This window comes from Dasypus novemcinctus, chromosome 31, assembly GCF_030445035.2.
Source record: "Dasypus novemcinctus isolate mDasNov1 chromosome 31, mDasNov1.1.hap2, whole genome shotgun sequence".
Lineage (NCBI taxonomy): Eukaryota > Metazoa > Chordata > Mammalia > Cingulata > Dasypodidae > Dasypus > Dasypus novemcinctus.
The window spans coordinates 28,655,732-28,679,381 of record NC_080703.1 but is presented as its reverse complement, the minus strand read 5'-3'; positions in this window follow the sequence as shown (position 1 = coordinate 28,679,381).

The following is a 23,650-nucleotide window of genomic DNA, read 5'->3' as shown; positions in this document are numbered from 1 at the left end:
TTTGCTGCTGAAGTTTTAAGTTGGTGTCAATGCAAATTAGATTGTTATAGATTTAGAATGTTAAATTAAACTCCGTGATAACCACAAAGAAAGTATCAGAGGATATGCAAAATCAGAGATAAAATGCAGAGTACAGTTTACCAAAGACAAGGGTAGGGGAAGGGACAAAGGGGAGTTAATGCAAAATTTGTGGAGAATTTCTGTTTGACGTGAAGGGAAAGTGATCACAGTGGGCGGTGGTGAGGGTACTGCAAGATTATGAATGTGTTTAATCTCACTGAAGGTAGGCTTGGGAGGAGTTAGCATGGGATGATGTATGTTCCGTATGTGTTTCCAGAATTGAAAAAAAAGGAACAAGAAGAATCTTGACAGTTAAACGTAATATGTGATACTGGTTCAGAATGTAAGAATGTAGGATAAAATCCTCAATAGGATATTACTGGGGCACAAGAAGAAGTTAGACTATAGAATGTAAGCTTTATAGGAATGTTAAATTTCTTGAACTGCACTTAAACCAAGTATGTAAGTCAATATACATTTTTTTGTAGGAAATGTACATGGAAGTATTATGTATTCAAGATACATGATATGTGCAATCTGCTCTCAAATGTACAGAAAATATAGATAGAGAGATAGAGTAAGAAAGGAAGGAAGGGAGGGAGGGAGGGAGGAAGAAAAAATGACATGGAAAAGCTTGTAAAATGTTAAAATTAGTGAATCTGGGTATCAGGGAGGGGTGGAAATATGTTGGAGTTCTCTGTGTAGAGTTTGAATTACTTTTGCAATTCTCCTGTAAGGTCAAAATTATTTTAAAATAAAATGTTAAAAATGGCACTTGTATAAATTGTTGTTTAAGTGATACTCAATATTTTGTCCTGTCCTACTTTCATGAAAATTATGTATTTGCTTGATTTTTAATGAACCATAAATGAATTTAAGGATGTTTTCATAAGACCTTAATAAAAATACTCATTAAAACAGGTATATATATATATATATTATATGTATATATAAAAGTGGTTTGCAGCCAGGGATAATTTTCCCCCCAAGGGACATACTTGGCAATGCCTTGAAACATTTTTGCTATCACAACCGGATGGTGCTACTGGCTTCTAATTGGTAAAGTCTAGCGATGCTGCTAAACTTTCTATGGTGCATAGAACAGCTTCTACAACAAATGATGAGTTGTCCCCAAATATCAGTAAGCCGAGGTTGAGAAACCCTGACCTCTATATATAGATGTATATAGATAGGCCAAATTACAAATAAAAACTAGAATGGGTAGCACACTCAGATAGGAATAACCTACGCTACGCTACTTTCCTAAGTTGTTATTTGATCTGTCTGCTTCTTTTGGGCACCAGAATTCTGATGACAATTGTCAATCTTTGATCTACTGTGCAGATTTATCTGTATACTGTGTTTGGCACTTGTATAACCAATGTTTGCTTGTTTTTTAATGATCACAAAAAGATTACCAGAGAACACCAGATCTACCCTAGGGAATGTAAACTATAAGTAGTTTTCTCTGTCTTCAATAGTGATTTCTATGCATCGAACTCGGAGTAATATAAAAAGTACTTTTTACATTAACTATTTCTTCTTTCCATTAGGAATCAGTAAAATGTTTAGTGAGTATGGCCAGGTAAAATATTTATAATCTGCAGCATCTAGATTGCTTACTTCTAACCCCCAACTTTTCCCAGGAAATTCACGTTGCTGCTGTCACATACTATTGGGCCTGGTTTCATTATCAGTGTTTTTTTTTTAATCCAAATATGGAAAATTCTGAGTCTCTGCGTGTGCAAATGCAATGTTCATTTCAAATTCCATCCCAAAAGTAATAAAGTACATGTCAGTGACTCATTCTCTGTGTCAGGGTAACAGTTAAGCTTTGCAGTCTTCTTTTCTTGCTCTGCCACCAATGAATGAGCAGTTGAATTATATCACCAACTCAACCTCTCACTTTCTCCTTCTGCTTCATTTTCTTCTTCCTTCTATAGACTCTGGACTTATCCCTGTTAGTCGAATGGCTTGTGAAAACTGATGGGTTGCAGGGTATATTTGGATTCCTGGGTCTAACATCCATATGACTGCTCGTTGTTTGTGTCATGGGCATTGTGGTAGATTGAGACAAAAATATTTCTGTTTTTTTCATTGATCCTTAATAGCGCACTTTCTGCAATGGGGCTTTGAAGTTCATCGCTTCAAGAGATGAAGTTGACTTCTCTAGCCCTTTAGTCTGGGTGGGTTGTGAGGCTTGCTTGGGTCAGCCGAAGTGATGTGTCATTTCAGAGCCTCGGCCACGAGAGGCCTTGCACACTTCTCTTTTCTTTCCTGGAACCTGGCTACTGCCATGAAAACGAGCCCAGCTAGTCTGCTGGAGGATGAGATACCATGAGGCCTTCATCCCAGCTAAGGCCTCCGTAGCTCAGCCAGCTCCCACCACACCTGCCAGCTGCAAACATGAAAGCAGGCCCTGCAGAAATGCCCAACCGGCTTTTAGATTTGTGGGAAATAATACATTTGTGTTGTTTAAAATACCAAGTTTTGGGGTGGATTGACATGCTCATAGACACACCTATTTTGACCACCGTATTTACTGCTGTAACAAATTGCCACAAACTCAGTGGCTCAAAACAGTACAGATTTATTCTATTACATTTCTGGAGGTCAGAAGTCCTAAAATCAATGTGCTAGCAGGGCTGAGTTCCTTCTGGAAGCTTTCGGGGGACATTTGCTTCCTCACCTACTCCACCTTCTAGAATCCACCTGCATTCCTTGACTTGTGTTCCCTTCCTCAAGACCGGCTATGTGGCATCTTCATATCTCTTTCTCCCTCACTGAGCTCTATTTCTGTTGTCAAAGCTTCTTTGATTCTGACTCTTCTGTCACCCTCTTATAATGACCCTTGTGATTATATAGAATGTGCCCAGAGACTCTAGGATAACCTCCCCATTTCAAGGTCATTAACCAAATCGCATTTGCTAAGTCCCTTTTCCCAGGTTTTAGGGATTAAGAGTGGTCATCTTTGGGAAGGCATAATTCTCCCTGCCCAAACAACTTTCTAGATAGTTTTCTTTTTTGAGGTACCAGGACTGGGAATTAAACCTGAGACCTCATATGTGGGAGGCTGGCGCTCAACCACTGAGCCACATCGGCTCCCTTGAGTTGTTTTTTTTTTTTTTCTTCTTCTTCTTCTTTTTACATTTGTTGGCTTGTTGTTTTTGTTTTTAGGAGACTCTGGGAACCAAACCCAAGACCTCCCATGTGGAGAGCACACACGCGCTCAACAGTTTGAGCCACATTCGCTTCCGGTAGTTTCATTTTAATACAGTATTCAGGTCTACAGCAATTAGTACTTTTTCATGGATATTTAAAAGAGGATGTATGGATAGAGATAGTGATTCTGAAAGATTAAACTTTTGTCTTCTCAGGAATTGTTATACAGTGTAAAGTAAAGCAAGCCCCACACATTTCCTCAAGTTGGCCTCTTCAAGTTCTAAGCTGCCCCTTGAAAAATGCATGCTTTTAGTGGTTTTAACTAATATTACACGTTTACTAGTGAGACCATTCTTCCCAGAAGTCTGTCAACCATAAACAATGAACATCGTTGAATTAATCAGAAAGTGGAAATTTCCCGTGCAATATCATTTCTCTGATATTTAAGTTGATGTAATCTGCCTTCAAAGCTGTTGAGGCAGTGCTTGTCTTCATCTGGTCAGCCACAGGTCTGGTTTAGGACAATGCATGGAGGAAAAATCTTCTAGGACTTCTGAGATTATTTCCCCTTATCTGGACTTGGGGTTTGATCACCCGTCACTTAATTACACCATTGTCACTGTGACACTTGAATCTTTAAAATTATTTTTAACTCCAACCATAGTAAATACTGACCTTGAATGCCACAAACTGATTATATCCTGTGGAGAAGAAAGACTCCCTTTCAATATTCTGTTTATTTGCCATTACATCCCTGTGACTCTAGTTCTTGCTTTGTAAAATTGCTTAAACTATAGACATTGTTTTTGTGTGTATATGTGTTATTGTTTTTGTTCAATTTATTTTTAACCTATGGCTCCTGGTGATATTAAAAGAGTACTCTGGGTCTTCCTTCAGCAAAAATAAAGTTTTTAATTAATTTGTCACCTCATGTAATCTAAATGTGTAAACACATCTCCCACTGTACTTTGAAAGAACCTCAGATTCTAGTCTAACTGTTGTTCTTTATAGAGAGAAAAGCTGTTTACCTTTATCCTAGGACTGTTTCACTCTGGGTTTTAAGGCAAAGGCTGTGGAATCAAATGCAATTCTTAAGCACAGTGTTAGGGTCTCCCCCTTTTCACATTCCGCCAGGCATCCTGTTTGCTTTCTGAAAATTGGTTTTTCACGGTGGAGAACATCATCAGTCACTCCAAAATAACTCCCGACTACTTTCTCCATAGAACATTTGGTCAGTTTAGAGCCCAGCTGTTGACAGATGCAAGATACAAGGGAAAGTTATCACCCGGTGATATTTACTCTCTGCGTTCACATGCCATGCTCCTGTGAGAATAAAATGCTGTGAACTGACTTCTTATATTAAGGTTTAAAAACATCCAAAATTCTGCACCTGAAAGTTGATTCGACGCTTTGCCAGCACATATTATTTCTCCCGGTGTGGAGTTAATTTTCCTCTGCCTTCAGTCTGCCTCCTTACCTTACAGTGGAGTCCATCTGGAGTCCGACTTCAGATCGTGAGTTTCTCTCTCTCATCAAATCAAGGCTAGTTAGCAAAACCGGAAATCTTCTCAGTTGCCATCTGCCACCTTACGTCAGATTTTCAGATGCCTACGGAATTCACAAATCCTGAAACTCTTCATGGTTGTTGCTTCAACGGTTTTTTTGCACTGCTCTGCACAGTATTATCACTGTGTATCGATTCATATTTTAACATTTGGTATGTGTACACACACACATGTGTATGTATTTTAATGCAGACTGTGGTTGGCCTAAAGTAGGATTTGACTCAAAAATTATGGGAATATTTTTAGGTGGCAGTATTACTTAGTGCTTCAGTTAAGATTGTGGGATCAGAACACATAGATGTAAATTATGGTACTCCCATTTACTAAGTTTGCATCCTTAGGCAAGTTACCTTTGCTCTCTAGTTCTCAATTTTTCCTTACCTATAGGATTTTGGAGTGAACTTAATGAGATCCTGCAAATACATTCCTTAGCACGGGGCTCGGCAGGTATTATGTGCCCTGTGAATTCCACTTCTTATTCTTTATTTTGATAAATAAGTTGTGCAAATGTTCAGGAAATGTCTACCTCAAGTAGAAATACGATATATTGTTTAAAAAAGAATTGGCATTTATTTACTCAGTATATATTAAATACTTATTACAAGTGCAGCACTATGGCCATAAAATGGAGATCCCTGCCCGTAGGGGGAAAACAGGCAGTAAAAACAAAAGATAATAAAACACAACACAACTGTGATGGACATTATAATGGAGGGAGGCTAAGACAATTGAGGAAAAGGGTTCTGATTCAGAGTGATGGGAAGAGGATGGCAAAGAGAAGATTCCTTGGAGGAAGTCTTGAGTCCTAAATGATGAACAAGTAGAACTTCCCCAGGTGAAGGGAAATTAATTCTAGACACAAAAGTAAGAAGAATGACATGATCTAAAAAGAAATCTAAAAAGTTAGATTATGACAACGGAACTGAACTTAGTTTTTGACATGGATTTGTATGACATCAAAACATAGCTAAGGAAGCAAGCAGTTCTTGGGCAGGTCTCACTTAGATAGTGCTATAAATATGTGGCTTCATGTCTGTCCTTGCCAAGAGTTAATAAAATAATACTGGCTACAGTATTATAGTAGCCTGTCATGGGCCAAGTGCTGAAGTTGGTTGTTTTATAGCCATTGTTCTCTCAAAATATATGGTGTTATTTTATGTTTTAAGGCTCTGTACATTGAGGCATGCCACCACCTCAGATACCCTTTTGTAGTCAATGTAAGGAAAGTTCAACAGTTTGAAAGTAGAGCTCTCTTTACTCTGTCCTGTTATCTTTATTGGAATAATTAGATCTGCAGATCTCAAGAAATCATTCCCTATTGTTACCACACATTTAGATTTTCCATGTGTAATATCATTGCTTTAAGATTCCAAACAAGATTATTAACTCTGGAAATTTCCTGCCTGCCAAGGACCAATCTTACAACTTCTTATCAGCTGATGATTTTAAACGTGAAGTTATCATTATAAAATGTGAAAGTTGACATACCTTCTTCCGTAGCTGCCCCTCATTCCCCTCGAGGGCACGGGATGGATAGTTAACCTTCTTTAGGAGTTTAGGGGGCTTCCAGAGGGAGCCAGAGGAGATTGTCACCTTCCCCTTTCTGTGGACGACAGTCCTCGGGATTATGTAAGAAGCTGCGCCCTTGACGTCATCCTCTAAAAGAGGGTTAGCAGGTATCTAATTACCCCGTCCTTAACCATAGACGCCATCACCAATTGATTATAGAACCCTTTTCTGCTGAACTTGCACTTGTTCCCAGAATCCTTCTCAATCTCTCACACCAGAAATCCAATGATAACGAAACAGAGTTGGCAGATGAGATGAAACCTGGTGGTCATTTCCCCCAATACCGTACCCATTGGGCTTTATATTTGGTGAATCAAGTGAAATTAGACAAGCTTGAATTCTTGCAAGGTTGTGAGAAGGAAGAAGTGTCTTTTATGTTTGCTTATTTGTATATCTATGTATATTTTGGTACAGAGAGGAAGGGATATTCGTTGATTCTATACAGGCAAACAAAAACAACTGTGTGTGTGTGTGTGTAATTTTCATAATCTCTAGTAATAAATTAGTAAATAGTAAAGAATAATGAGTTAGTAAGATTTTCCACATTATCCATATTTATCATTTATGGTTAAGTAATACTGTTTAAAATTGACTTTCTAGTAAAGGCAAAGTATCATTTTTTGTCTCTCTGAAAAAAAATTAGCCTGCCATTTAAGGTCAGAACCTATAACCATTTTTATAGGATTTAGACATGGGAATGGTTCACATGGATTTGACTGTCACGTCAAACTGAGGCAATGTTTTACACCTATCGTTTTATGGGAAATGAGAAGATGGGTGAAAAGGAAAGTCCTTGAAACTCTGAGCTCTATTACTGAGTGGAAGTGAACAGTTGTCTCTCTTCTTTGCATTTGTGTTTCATCCAAAGAATAGAGAGGAAAGTTTTCACATTGCTTCAGGTCATTTCAACTTACTGAGCATTTTTAAAAGTGTATTTCTACATAGTCCTAGGAGAGTTGAGCATCCCCTTTCTGGCAAATGTTTTCTGCGTAGTTTCCACTAGATTTATTTGCCACCTGCTCAGTACATTTTCAAGCAGAAACATCTAAATACTCAGTCTGAAGTTTGACTTAATTCAACCAAGTTCCATCAAGTGAAAAAGATGAAAAAAAAGTGTTTTTTTTTTTTTTTTTTTGCCTCATTAGGAAAATAATTTTCTTGCTTTGGGGACAGCCCTATTACTTTATATTAATATATCTTTTTAAAAATTTCACGGCAGGTCCAGCAGCTTCTACTTCCCTCTTAAAAATACTTTGTAAATTCATCCGAGCATTAAAATATGCCATCCCTGTGATATGGATTTTTTGGTATCTTTTGCTATCTCTTTCATTGTTCAAATTGTATCCATGTTCACATAGGACATTAACAAACAGATGATTTTCCATAACGTTCAGTAATCAGATACCTGAACTTCATTAATAGTTTCTTGGATGCTATTTTGGAAAAACAGATTGTTCTGGAAAAATGATACTTGCCAATATCTTGTATTAGGTGGTGATTTCCCATCTGACCAGTTGTCATCCTCTATTGGTGAAAACTACAACCATTTTGAAAACATTTTTTTTTTTTTTTGGCTTCCTGGCATTTTTAGTTGAGCTCATTGTGTTTCCAAGTGAATTTCTAAACGTCAAAAGTATTAGCTTGGAAGCTTAAGACTAAGAGGCAATCGTTAATATCCCCTTGTCAGACTACTAAAGCAATTTCCTAAGAAAGGCAGTCTGAGAGTTACCATATATTCAACCATAGCTTTTTAGCCAATTTAAATACTCAGAAAAAATTTTAAGTGGGAGGGAAAGAAGGAAAGGACATTTGGGAAATCCACCAGCTTTTATTATTTCCTTGATTATGTCAGAGAATTTAGGATATGCAAAACCATAGATTCAGAAGAAGACAAATTGAGGCAAAGTAATGGAACTATAAGAATTTTAATATGTCTCTGATTTCAGAAACTTGGAACCTAACACCTTCCCTGCCAGGGGGAGTAAAAATTAGCATTTGTGTCAGAGAAATGTGAGTTGTTTACTTTTTTAAATAATATGAAGGAATTGTGCTCTTTCCCCACCTTTTCAGTGTTTATACCCTAATGCTGAGACTAGGCTAGCAGGAAGACAATTGTCTCAAGGTTCATCTTTATTTCCGCCTTTTTCTATCCTCCTGAAAAATAGATTTGCTTGGATTGGAAAGTGAAGTTAGTGGGAGCAATGGTATTAACATTCAGGCTGCTAACATATCCTTTTAAAGAGCATCAAAATGAAATATATAAGAAAATTATAGTTTGAATTCTACATAAAATCAAGTGGAATTTTAGAATATCTGGTGATAACTGTATTTTGTACCTTTTTTTTCACAGTACAATTAGATCTTACATGGGCATCCTAAAGTCAGTTTATAAGCAAAAAAACAAAACAAAAAACCCCACAAAATTTCACTTTAAACTATCCTCTAAGTTTAAAAATCTCATACTCTGAACAATCCTTTTACCCTAAGCTGAGCTGAACAATTGAAATTCATGACTTTCACCTTACCTTACTCTGAGTCATAAACTCATTGAGTGGATTATTAAGTGAATCAGCCACTGCTGCTTTTTAAAAATTTTGTTCCAAAATGAGAGATTGGATTTCTGTTAACTAAATGTTCATATGATATTCTCTCCATTGCTTTTAAGTACACAATTCAATAATGGGACTGCAATATCGTGTTCATATTTAGGTAATAAGAATACTTCCTGCCAATTATTAATATGATAGAGGCTATGGCATTTAATGGTTACTTATGTTCCTTAACCTACTCGCCCTATTTTGCATCTAACCTCCCAATCTTTAGGAGGTTTTATTTGCTCTTCTCCTATTGTTACCCATCCTAGCTGCCTGTAATGAGCTATTAGCAATCTGCAGCCTGCTCAGAAGTGCTTGTAGAGTCAAGAATGTGCTAGTAGCTTCACCAGCCAGTAATTCCAGTAACCAGTAGGGTTTGCTCTTGCTTTCGCATGTCAAAGCCACACTGCAACTGTTGAATAGATGGATGTGGATCCTTTTTGTGCAGATATATGAGATAATACAATTCAAAATATCAATGATAATTCAGAATAAACAAAGTAGATCATACTTGAAATCAAGTGATTTAGTATGTTGCACTCATTTGTCATGTAGACTGTAAGATCTGTTAACAGTGCTTAAGGGTGCACATGGCAAAAGTTTAAGTAAGGTAGATTTTTAGAGTAATGCTCCCAATGAATCACACCTCCCTGTCCTCATGTCCTTGTGTAGTCCACTGCCATGATGACTCTAAGCATGGACCATGGGCTTGCTTTGTCCAAAGTGATAGTAACAAATGTGACACAAGCAGAGGCTCAGACAAGACTTGCCCATTGAGTCTAACTTTCTTGTGCTGCTGCCACCATATGAAGAAGCTTGTGCTAAATTGCTAGGGAGACATGATCAGGCTGTCAGCACCAGCCACCATCAAGCACCAGAGAAGTAAGGTTATTCTTTTTGGTCCAGCGCCATTTGAGCTGCTCGTTGAAGGCAGTGTAACCTAAGGCAAGGCCAGTTGAAGAACTGCCAGATGAACCCAAATTGCTGGTAGTGAGGAATGAAATGGTAGTTGTTTGAAGGCAACAAATTTTGGGATGATTTGTAATATAGGTGTAGATCATTGATTAAGTAAGTAAATGATGACTTAAAAATTCTCTTCCATTTTGTTCATTTTTTTACTTCATGTGACAGTAAGTTTGAGGGTAGGTAGTCCAGGGTTGGTGTAGAGGGTCAATGATGTCATCAAAGGACTTTCTATCTGTAGTATCTTGTCTTGCTGCTAAAATAACCAGATGACAAGTCTATTTTCAGCATCACATCCACATTCAGTGAAGGAACAAGGGAAAATGACTGCTCCTATTCCACTAAATAGAAAAGTAGAATGTTCCAAGATACCTCCAGGCAACTTTGATGTTTCCTTGGACAGACATGTCTTCTGGCCACTTCTAGCTGTGGGGCTGCCCGGGGAAATGACATGTTAGCTTTTTCAGCCCCTGTAGGAAAGGCAGTGAAATTGCTTTGGGAATGGCTGGTATGTTCGTCAGCCCACGGTGTCAACTATATTTCCTTTCTCCTCACTTTGCTCTTATCTTTTCAGTATTATCTGGGGAAGAAACTGGGAAAACATAGATCTGTATCTCTTCACTAGTAAGGTAACATTTACCAGTTTAAGCCTTGGTTTTCTTGTCTGTAAAATGTGAAGCAGTATTGCATATTTTTAAGATATGGTTTGTAAACTTAAGTATAATCATATGGACACATGATATTAATGATAAGTTGAGAATTTAGGTAAAAAAAAAGTTGGCAAGTCTTCTGATACATAAGACAGGATGGATTTGGATGATCAAGCAGGTACATATTGCTTTCCTTAAGAGTCAAAATATCTCTGAGAAGCAAATTTGACTCTAGATCCTAAAACTCTTCAAAAATCCTGCTAAAATATTCTATTAAATATATATTAAAATAAAGGTGAAGAATGTCTGTTTTCTCTCACTTGGAATTTAAATTTGGAAATTTTGAAGTTTGGTATGGAAAGACAAGAATTGTGGCTACAAATATTTAAAATGCTAAGATATAGGATGAAGCTGTGGAACAAGAAAGAATCAGAAAGTCCCAGACAAGTAGCTCTATCTCCTGATAAAGTTCCTTTCCACCCCCCAAGCCCTTTGGCTAGTTGACATAACTGAACTCCCTTGGCATTAGAGATCACTAATCAAATCCCTGAAGATTCATGAGCCAAACATCCTTATACTAATTTACATTGCCTCAGAATCATGACTATAAAAGGGGCAAGTCTATTAGTCTGGCTCTACCACAGTAATAAATAAACTCAGAAATCTCAGTGGCTTAATGCAATGCATGATTTTTTTGCTCATGCAAAGTACTGTGCATCTCCAGTGATGTCCCCTGGGATACTTTTTTCCATGGAGGTGATTTAGGGCTCAGGCAGCTTCTGTCCTGTGGCAGAACCATCTCAGTATGTTGACTCCATGGTCACAAGTCAATGGGAAGTGACAGATGAAGGAGGCACACCAGCTTTAATGGTGCAGAATTGGAAGGGACCCATGTTACTTCTGATCTCCATCTGATGTCTGAATTTGTCATAACCCAGCATAACTTCAAGGAGGCTGGAAAATATGGGGACATGTAGATATTTGGTGAGTACCAATTGTTCTTGACAAAGAGGAAATTAATTTCTCGGTAAAATTTGACCCTTGAGGTTTAAATGAAACAAGATAATATTTGTACAAACCCCAGCAGAATATCTAGCATTGTGAGGGCTGGGACCATTCTGTCTTATTCACTTCTATATGCTCAACATCTGCAGAGTGTTTAGCAAATAGAACTATAGAAAAAAATGAATGAATGAATGATTGAATGACTGAACGAACAAATAATCCCATATAAAGCTCTTCTCTTTCAAAGATATTTCACTATATTTGAGTATAAATAATAAAATATAATGCCCAGCACATATTATGTGCTCAATAAATATGTATTGATGATGAGGCTGATGATAATCAAGACCAAAGGACAATGATCTAAATGCAATCATACTGAATAATCGTTTTTCCTTCCGTAAGAAGGGCACATTTAAAAAAAAATAGAATGAATTGTGTCCTCCTCTGGCAGTTTGATTTATGTATATTTTAGAAGTAGAATCTTGAAAAACTTTGCTCAACTTTGAAATATCAGGACAAATGTTCACCATGTGGTGCACGAAGCTTAAGGCATTTACAATAACTCTACTCTCTTTAGCTTTTCTTTTTTGAACAACATAAATTTGCTGAGCTGGGCCTTAGAGAACTGTGATTTGTTGACATGAATTCAGCATGATCCAAACCTGCATAGTAAGAGTGTTTTGATTCCTGGGACAACTTTGATTCCTTCGCCAGGTTTCTGGGAACATGCTTTTGGTCTTGGCGATCTCCTACATGTTAGCTCTCCCATACCTTCTGATTTCCAGGGAGAGTTGTTAATTATTTTTCTTTGCACTCCTGGGAGTCATTCACATGAAATTACTAGAGAACAGCAGTAGATTGTTTCCCTGAGACATTTTAAATTGTAGTGGTATCAAGGATTGCTGCAAGTTGGAGATGGGGTCTAAGCAGTTAAATTTAAACTGGTGTTTGTCAAAACTTTGGCATTTCACCCAACACAGCAAACGTGAGTAGAATGAAGTGTTTAATTTGTTCATGAAAACAAGTCAGACACCTTACCTTTCATACGCACAAAAAGTGTTTCTTGAGGGAAACACTAGGTGGATGTGGAAACCTGCGCGGGTGTAGTTAAAGAAAAACTGATCTGAAATGCTGAGAACAGAAATTGGGAGAAAGATTTGCATTTAAACATTTGGTACTGAGGCCACAGATTCTGGCTGTTGTCCCAGGCCGAAGACGAAATGATGTCGTCTGGATAATCAGAGAGCTCTCAATTTTGCCACAGGATTGTGTTGTAAAGTTTGGTACTCCTTTGTTGATTTTTGATGGAGAAAACAACACAAAATGAATCAGGGGTCCTCTCTCCTTTCTCTGTACTTTTTTTTGTACTTAAATTTAAAAAAAATATTTTTTTCCATGTCCTAAGTATTTTATTCTTTCTTTCAAAAAATTATAGACCCTCTTCCTTGTGTCCCGGTGCTCAAATAGAGTTATGAATAAACTGGTATGACCCCTGCCCTTATAAAGTTTGTAGTAGAGTTTGAGCCTGATCTAAACAATGTAAAAAATGAACATATAATTTTAAAAGTCTTAGAGTTTTAAAAAGTAGTAATAACAAACATGATTTTAGATTGGCAATTTAAGCAAGTCCTGTCTGAGGCAGTAATATTTAAGCAACACCAGAAGGATAAATGAAAATTAACCTTACCAAGAGAAGAGGATAGTGTATTTCAGGCAAGGGGTTCAACAAGTATAAAGTTACCAAGGAGGAAAAGAATTTGTATCTTTCAAATTATAAAGGAGCTGACTTGGTAAAGGAAGTGGAAAATGATGGGTCTGAAAAACAAGAGAGAAGTCAGGAGGATTTGTTGTCAAAGAGTCAAGAGAAAACTTAGTCACATGTCACATTAAGGTTAAGTAAGTTTAAAATTTACCAAAAAAGAGAAAAAAAAAGTCCCTTGGTGTGAGAATGTTGGAGCTCTTTCTTATTTTTTTTAAACTTATTTAAATACTTTCAAACTTAAAGGTGTTCACAAAATAATACAAATCCTATACAGAGAACTCTGTCCAACATACCCCTATACCCCTAAGATTCACAGATTCATCAATTTGAACTTTTTGCCACATTTGCTGCCCAACTGTCTATCAGTCCATTTTCTGAACACTTGAGTGTAGGTTGTATATATCCTTAATGCTGACATGTGTATTTCCTAAGAACAAGGATATTCACTAATGTAACCATGCTAAGTACAGTTTTCAATTTAAAGAAATTTAACAGTGATATAAAATTTATATTCTATACTCCAATTTTTCATATGTCCTAATAATGTCCCTTTGAGCCATTTCTCTTCCCTTATTAGATCTTGTCCAACAGCATATGTAGCTTCAATGGTCATTGTCTTTTTAGTTGTCTTCCTTTCTCCCTCCCTCCCTCCTCCCTTCCTTCCTTTTTCTTTTTTAACTGTGGAGCGTATATTATAAATTTTCCCATCCACTCCCAAGCACACCATTCACTGGGATAATCACATCCATAATGTTGTGATGCCCTCATTATGTTCCATTACTGAAATAGTCCCATCTTCCCAAGCAGAAAGCCTATACCCATTATGTGTTAACTCCCCATTCCTTCTGCCTACCCTCTTACCCCTAGCAATCTGTACTTTAGTTTCTGTCAACATGAGCTTGCACGAATTTTCTTTGTAGTCACCATGGAACTTAACTTTAACATCCGAAATCTATAATGTTCTCATTTGCCTTGATATCAGCTTAACTTCAGCAGTATGCATGAACTATTTTCCTATACCATCTGTCCCGCTACCTTTGTATGGTCCTTGTCACAAATGACACGATTGTACCTTATGAGTTCAGCATCATGATTGATCATTGCATTTCATGCATTTACTCTTGAGATCCTAAAGGAATTAAAAAGTGGGGTTACAAACCAAAAATACTACAGTACTGAAATTTTTATTAACCTGTGTCATCACCCCCACTGGAGATCTTTATTTCTTCATGTGGCTTCAATGTATTGTCTATTGTCCTTTCCTGTCAGCATGCAGAACTCTCTTTTGCTTTTCTAAAAGTGCAGGTATAGTGGTGACAAACTCCCTCAGCTTTTTGTTTATCTGGGAATATTTTACTCTCTCCCTCATTTTTGAAAGACCGTTTTACTAGATATGGAAATCTTGTTTGGCAAATTTTTGTTTTCTGTGTTTTAAATATCATCCTACTGCTTTCTTGACTCCCTATTTGCCACTGAGAGATCAGCACATAATTTTATTGAGGCTTCTTTGCATTTGGCTTCTTTCATTTGGCTTTCAGATTTCTCCCTTTATCTTCGGCGTTTGACAATTTGATTAAAACATGGTTTTAGGTGGGTCTATTTGGATTTATCCTTTTTGGAATTCAGTTGAGTTTCTTAGATGTATATATTCATGTCTTTTATTAAATTTGGAAATTTTCAGCCATTTTTTTCTTGAATAACCTCTCTGCTCTTTACTCTCTTTCTTCTCCTTCTGGGACTCTGATGATACATATATTGGTATATTTAATAGAGCCCCACAGTTTCTTCTGGCACTCTTCATATTTCTTTGTTCTTTCTACTGTCTACTCCACAATGCAGATGATTTCAGTGGTCTTGTCTTCAAGCTCACCGGTTCTTTCTTCTGCTAATTCCAATCTATTGTTGGAATTAATATATTCTCTTCTAAAGAATTTAAAAATTCTGTTACTGTTGTCTTCAGCTCTGCTTGGTTACTTCCAGTAATTTCCATCTTGCTATTAATATTCTCTTAATGTTCATCTTTCATTTTCCTGTTTTCCTTAAGTGCTTAAGTCAATGTTTCCTTTAGCTCCTTGAACATATTTAGATCCATTTTTAAAAAACCTTTGTCTCATATGTTCTAGGTATGATCCTTCTCCCTGGTTGTTTCTAATTCTTTAAATCTTTTCCTTTACCTAGACCATCACTTCCCTTTTCTTCATCTGTTTTGTAACCTTTTGTTGAAGTCTGGACATTTTGAAATTTTAGTGTGCTATGGCTGGAATTTAGACTCTCTGGCATCTGTTCCTTAAGATTATAACTAGCCAGTGTTATGATTCAGCTTTCCTTGAATGCTGGGAGCTAAAATATTGAAGAAGAATATAGCAGGAAGAGGAGATGATGAAGAAGAAGAGGAAGAAGGGGGAGGAGGAGGAGGAGGAGAAAGGAGGCCAGAAGGGACAGAAGGAAGGAAGAGAGGAAGGGAAGGAGGGAGGAAGGAAGGAAGAAAGAAAGAAAAAAGAAAGAAGAAAGAAAGGAAAGGAAGAAAGAGAAGAAAGGGAAGGGAAGGGAAGGGAAGGACCTTTTTCTAATCTTTGAGGTTTCTTCTTCAGGGCTTATCCATGCAGAGGCCTCACTGATCCTGTCTGCACAAGCCTCTTGTAGGGTATGTGTGGGTGCCCCTAGGAATCCTCCCGTTTAACCAGATACCAATGTCCATATGATTTGTTTCTTAATGGTCCTTGGAATTGTATAGTGTGTCCTAGTCAGAAATCCCTTACCGTAGGCAGTACAACTTGCCTCTTCTCCCATTGTATTCTGTCAGAGAATTCCATGAACTGCTTTCTACATGCAGAGGAATTTCTGGGATGGCAAGTCCTTCTGGCCACCACCAGACAGACTGGGCCAGACCTATAATCTCCAAGTATATGCATGATGGTTATTTTGCTCCTTTTGGAACTTAGAGCAGGGATCTGCATTGAAAACATGGGCCAGTTCCACACCAAGCTAGTGAGGGCAGTGGGTGGGCCAGACAGGGCACTACAAGATCCTTCTGCTTTTAGGTTGCCTTTTTATTCATTTTGCAACTTGCCCTGTTACTGTGGTCCTTGATCTGTTTTCTGGAGCTTTGAGAAAGATGTTTCTGCCAATTCTTGCAGAACTGTACTTTGAACAACCACAAAGCTTCTGAGAGGTGATGGAGATGTGACTGTTCATTTTTCATATTGGCATTAACATGAGTTATTTTAAATGGTGTTTTTAAAATTTCAAGTTCATGTTTTCTTTTTTTTTTAATCCCCCCCTTTGCGACTTTTTGCTTGTTGTCTGTTTCTGTGTCCATTCATGTATATTCTTTTGTGTCTGTATTTATTTTTCATTTTATTTATTCCACCCCACACCCATTGTGGCTTGCTTGCTGTCTGCTCTCTGTGTCCATTCACTGCATATTCTTCTGCGTCTTTTTGCTTGTCTCTCTTTTTTTAATGTTGTGTCACCTTGTTGAGTTGGCTGTCCATGGGGCTTATGGGCTGGGTGGCAGACAGTGCTCTGCAGCATGAAGGCAAGCCTGCCTTCACAAGGAGACCCTGGGACGTGAACCCAGGGCCTCCCCTAATGTAGACAGGAGCCCAACTGATTGAGCCACAGCTGCTTCCCTCATGTTTTCTTATCAAGAGAAAAAGCCTCAAAGAGGCATCGCAGAAATGGGTTGACAGCTACATGTGAACAAGGAGAGAGAATAGTAGCTAGAAAGGCAGGTCATAGTGAAGGAGGTTCTTTGAGTATGTGTGTATGTTTCTTTAGTTGAGACCACTTAGAACAAGCTAAAATGCTGATTTTAGAAAATGAGTAGAGAGTGAGAAGTTGAAAAATGCAAATGGAAAGGGTTAACTGTGGGGCTGAAGGGTAAAATCTGAGCACCTAAAATGAGATTTGCCTTTGCTAGAAGAGGCAGCACTTTCTCCAGGATTAATGGAGGAAAAAAATAAAAGATGAGTAAGGATATACATTAGTTTATAGATTTGATGGCAATATTAGTTATATTCTTTAGTAAGTATGAAGGAAGAAATAAGTTTGAAACAGAGAAAGAGGAAGTGGGTGGTGGAGGAGAAGAAAATTCAAGTATTTGAAGGCAGTGAAGTGTTGTTGTGGAAAGTAAATTAGTGAATTTATAAGAGAAATGGTGTTAAGAATGCAAGGCAGTGTTAACTGCCATTTGAACTGATGACCAAGACTTTACAATGATAGCAACAAGTTAGATATTCAAATGGCCTAAATTGGAAATGACAGGAGCTTACATAAAGTTTATTTCTTAGATTTCTTGATATTAAGTCCTGGGCTAGTATACTGTTCTACAATTATCAGGGACCTAGACCTCTTCTACTTTGGTATTCTGCCTTCTCCATCTCTTGACTTCCATTTCATGGTCCAAGATGTTTCATTATAACCTGCAGGAAAGAGACAAAAAGAATGCATTCATTACCACTTTATATTTGTTGTCAGATGATTAGGTGCTTGTATTAGTGACTTTGGAGGCTTAGCAGTTTTAGGTATTGATAACGTCCAGGATCTTATTGTAGGAATGGGTGTCTACGGTAATATGAAGAGAAGGTCATTGGAAAGGAGGTCATCAAGGATCAAAGAAGTCATGTTAGATGGATGTTCCAATGGCTACAATATCCAGATTGATGGTAGGATTAAGAAAATGAAGAAAGAGATTCCAGGAACAAAATCTTTGATGAATGAAGGGAAGAAACCAAGATGAAAGTAGAAAGGAAGGGAATTGGGAGAATCTGTAATTTGCAACAAGCATTCATAGACTCTAAGCTGGGTAAGTAGGCAAGTGAAGATAGAAGGGGCCTGATGGGTGGTATGAAATATTTGGTATTAATGGATTAGATTATTGATGAGGCAGGGGTACTAGAGAAGATCTGGAAAATAGGAAGTTTTGATCTTTTTTTAAAGATATAAAAGAAGCTGACACTTTTGTTGTAAAGAAATGGAGATGGCTGTTACTCTATAAGGTACAGCAGTTATTATGTTCTTCATGTCAGTACATTTCAGCCTGTTATCTTTCAGAATATTTTTCTAAGAAATTCATGCATAATAAAATGTCATTTTGAGATTTGTTGTCATATACCTTAATAAGCATTTGTTGGCTGCCCAAACATTGCACAATTTAAAATCTTTAATTTGTAAACATTTCTTAATTATTTTATTTTTGATGATTTTTAAAATGTGAAGATTCTAAATCTAGTTCAGGTTATCCTCACAGTAAGGTATTTATTTTACTTTAATGCATTATTCAAGTTAAAAAAATAGTGTCTGATATAATATAAAATATTTCAACAACCAAACAAATTATGTGATTAAGAACAAACAAAGTCTTCCTCTCCTTCACCCTTCCATCCTTGGATCTACTCCTTAGATATAGTTGTGTTCAAATCTTTCCAAAGCCTCCTTGGTGGTTAGTCCAATAATTTAAAATAATGTACTAATTCACTTACTTTTTTATTTGTCAACATTATATGATATCTGTTGACTTGCTAATAAGAAAAATTAGGACTTTAGCATTTATAATTCTGATATCCTCCTTTATAACTTCCTGATTTTTAAAGTAATATGTATTTTTGTACTTTTACTTTTAATATACATACATATTCCTCTATTTCTTCATTTATAAACTTTGGACCATAAATACTGAAGACCTACTAAATATTATAAAGAAGGTAGTGTGCCTCCCTGATCCTCCTTCCCTCTTCTTCCACTTCCTATCATTTTTCTAAATATATCAAGATTTATGTCTCTTATATCTTGTTCTATAATTGCAATTATTCATTGTTTTATCTATAGGATGACAGGGAACTTTTCAAATTTCTATAAATAGAATGTACAGTATTATACCAGTATTACTATTATTCTCTTTAGAATAAAAATGAAGAAATAGAATGTCTCTTAACCCATGTTGATCTCAGGAGAATGGGTCAAAGGTATAGGTCAAATGTTTTCTATATTCTTACGCTCCATCTCTTACTCAAAAATCATGCCTCAGTTTGTTTGCCTCATATTTTGAATATGAGCTGTCTTTATAATTTTTTGCTCAGTTTATAATAGTCTTGCTATTTTGGTTGATGGAGAACACATCTTTTTTTTTTTTTGGTCTTAATTTATTTTTTTAATATTACATTAAAAAAATATGAGGTCCCCATATACCCACCCCACTCCCCTCACCCCCCTCCTCCCCTCATAGCAACAACCTCCTCCATCATCATGAGACATCCATCGCATTTGGTGAATACATCTCTGAGCACTGCTGCAACTCATGGTCAGTGGTCCACATCACAGCCCACACTCTCCCACAGTCCACCCAGTGGGCCATGGGAGGACATACAATGTCCGGTAACTGTCCCTGCAGCATCACCCAGGACAACTCCAAGTCCCAAAAATGCCTCCACATCTCTGGGACTAGACAGAGGTGTAGAACAAGTGTAATCTTAAGCCTTAATATTATTATCACAGCCATGGAATGGAGTCTATATTAAAAGTGACAATGTCTACTTTAAAGGCCTATTGCTTGTCTGCCATTCATTGATTATTTTTGTTGTTGTTTTTTGTTTGTTTGTTTCTAAGATGCCATAGTTTTCTCTCTTGGGTTAATCTCTCAGTTTGCCAAAGTAGATTTTCAAGATTTTCTTGTTTAAGAAAGAAGATGTGGAAGCTAAATTTTCAGAATTCTTCTATGTCACCCTTGATTTACAACTGTTCTTGCTCCATTCTTTTCTTAATATATAATGTAGATGAAGAGAAAGAATTATGATGCCATTTTCATTCTTACTCCTTTGAAGATATCATGCTTTCCTTTCCAGGAAGATTTTAAGGCATTCTTGCACAGGAGTGCTGAAAATCTCACCCAAACATGAGAATTGTTTTTTATTTGTTCTGAAAGCTTGAGCCCTTCTTCAGTTTGCATCGATTCTCTCCTATTTACTTTTTTCACCTGTCATTCTCTCTGTTCTCTCCTTCTGGAACACTTTTTAGGTTGGGTTTTGGATATTTTGAATCTTTGCCCCTTGTATCTTAACATAGTTCTGATATTTTTCATCTCTTTATCTTTTTTGACAGTATTCTATGAGTTTTCCTTGAATTTATGCTACCTATTTTTAATATGTCCTTTATCTGTGTTCATTCTGTTATTCAATCTTTCTCTTCATTTTATTTTGCAATTGCTTTGTCAATGTCCAAGATGACTTTCTTGTTTTCTAATTTATCCTTTTTAATAGCTGTCTATGTTTTGGTGGACAGTCTAAAGCTTCAAGTTCATTGAGGAAAATAAATAACATTTTTAAACAAAATATTTCCATTTTCTGCATTATTTTTGTGTCCTCTAGGTCAGTATTCCTATTGCTCATGGTGATTGTTCTCTTTGAAGTTTTGAATTTTCTTCAAATACTAAGTGAACTCTGTTTGACTCTTCATATTTACAAATGAAGAACTATACTGATTTGTAGATAGCTGGTCTGTATTTCTTTTAGAGTTGTAGAGCTGTTATCCCCAAAGTTGAAAGCATGAAAGGAAAGGCTGATTCTGCATAAAGTTAAGAGCACTGTCAATATACAGATATCCTTTAAGGATATGTGGGCATGGAGTATATATGAAGGCACAGGCCATCACAATTACCAATCTAAAGAGCATTTATTTTCAGATATTATTGTTTAGGATACTTGGTTGCAGAAGAAAAATCTACTCTGGTGAGTTTCATCAGGAAGGGATTTATTTGGAAATATGAAATAACTCACCCAGCTATTAAGAGAACTGGAGGATCAGTTTCCCAATGAAATTTACAGAAAAAAGAGTTGCCAGAACCTCATTGAATAACTGGTCTACTTAGGCAGCTGCTGCTGCCTGACACTAAAACACCCTACCTCTGCTGCCAGCCACAGAAGGGAATGGAGATCCTGTGCTCAGTCTGCTCCTTTATCCATGTCTTGTGTGGGTACAACTGATTGGGTAAACTAAAGTCAATTTTCTGCATCCTAGTGACAAAAGAGTCTGAGAAATAAGGGGTTTGAAAAATTTCTGTCCAGAGAAGAAGTATTCACAGTATGACCATGAAAAGTGGAGATAATGCTTAAAAGATTGAGAGCCATCCCAAATGTCAGATATCTGCTACCTGGGGAAGTATACTTTATTTCTATCCCCTGGCCCTGCTGCCCTTCCTTTTTACTCCGGTGATCCAGTGACTTTATACATGCTCTACATCTCTCTCCAGCCCCAAAAATATACACAAAGAGTCTCCTTGCAGATATGTCTTTTTCATTAGAAAACTCTATAGGAGGGAAGCAGATGTGGCTCAAGCAATTGGGCTCCTGTCTATCATATAGGAGGTCAAGGGTTTGATACCCAGGGCTTCCTGGTGATGGAAAGCTGGCTCTGGTGGTGAACTGGCCCAGGGAGAGTGCTGACCTGTGGAGTGCCACCCATGCAGGAGTGCTGACCCATGTGGAGAGCTGGCACAGCCAGATGATGCAACAAAAAGAGACGCAGGGGAGAGACAAGAAGAGATGCAGCAGACCAGGAAACTGGAGGTGGCACAAGAGAATGATTGCTTCTCTTCCATTCCAGAAGGTCCCAGGGTCAGTTCCCAGAGCCGCCTAATGAGAAGATGAGCAGACACAGAAGAATACTCAGAGAATGGACACAGAGAGCAGATAATGGAGGGAGTGGGGAGAGATTAATAAATCTCTTAAAAATTAAAAAAAGAAAACTCCACAGGAGGATTCAAATGGAATTTACTATTGCAGCCAACCCAACAGAAATAACACTCAGGGAAATTCAAGTGGCTGACCAGTACCAGGTGTGCACAATAAATCTTTTAATTAATTTTTCTGCCCCCAGCCCACTTGTACTCCCTTACCTGCTGACTCTAAGCTTGATGCACTGTGACCACTTTCATCGTGGCCTCTTCCACATAGTCTCTCTGATCTGATTTATGCCTCAGTAAGACCCATCTTCCTGCTATCTTGAGGAAATTTGTCAAAATTAATGGTTTACTGATGGCATTCTTTCTTTTTCCTTGTCCTATTATGGATGAATTATTTTTGCATATCTTTGCTGTTGTTTCATTGGGACATTTGAAGGAACTGGAAGTAAATATGGATGTTGAGACACATATTTTGTTACCACAATTTAGTCCTTATTTTAGCAAAAGGAAATGTGTAGCAAATCTATACCCAGGGCCTCTCCCTGTCCTCTGCCCCTTGTTTCCATGTAAAGTATGTATACCAGAGATGGTCAGAGGATTTTTATACAGAGTCAGATATTTTATGATTTATGCATCCTGAGGTTTTTGTTGCAATTATTCAAGGTTATCATTGTAATGCAAAATTATGCATAGACATTGTTAAATGAATGAGTGTGGATGTGTTCTGATAAAAATTTATTTACAAAAACAGGTAGGAAAGCGAACTTGGCTCAATGGATAGAGCGTCTGCCTACCACATGGGAGGTCCACGGTTCAAACCCAGGACCTCCTTGACCCGTGTGGAGCTGGCCCATGTGCAGTGCTGATGCATGCAAGGAGTGCCCTGCCACTTAGGGGTGTCCCCCTCATAAGGGAGCCCCACATGCAAGGATTGCACCCTGTAAGGAGAGCCGCCCAGCGCAAAAGAAAGTCCAGCCTGCCCAGGAGTGGTGCCACACACACAGAGAGCTGAGGCAGCAAGATGACACAACAAAAACAGATACAGATTTCCGGGCTGCTGGCAAGAATAGAAGCGGACAGAGAAGGACACACAGTGAATGGACACAGAGAGCAGATAACTGGGGTGGGAGAGAAATAAATAAATAAATAAATCTTTGAAAAAAAACAAACAGGTAGGCCAGATTTGGCCATCAGGTCATAATATAATTTCTTCATCCCTGGTTTATAGGATAGGATTTAAGGGAGCATATACTGACTTTCTCAGCACTAAATAAGAAATTAATTATTTGGGGATCTGTCTAACTCTTTCATATTGAGTAGCTTGCTTAAACTCTCGCTCTTTCATTATCAGTAAATATTAAAGAAGTTTTAATAAGAGAAATATATGTTTGATGACACATCATCCTACCCACAAAATACTATGTTTTGATGTTTCTTTGTGCTGATGAATGGAATAAATTCTGGCAGGCTTCTTTGTGACTTTGTTTTTCACAATATGGAAGTAGCATTTAAAAATAATTTTCCGTGGTACATGACACCCTGATGTCAGAAATATTTTCCTCAAAAATTAGCACGATTACTTGCAAAAGAGAAGAAAAGTAAAATCTCCAAAATTAATTTTAGAAAACCAGAATTGTAAG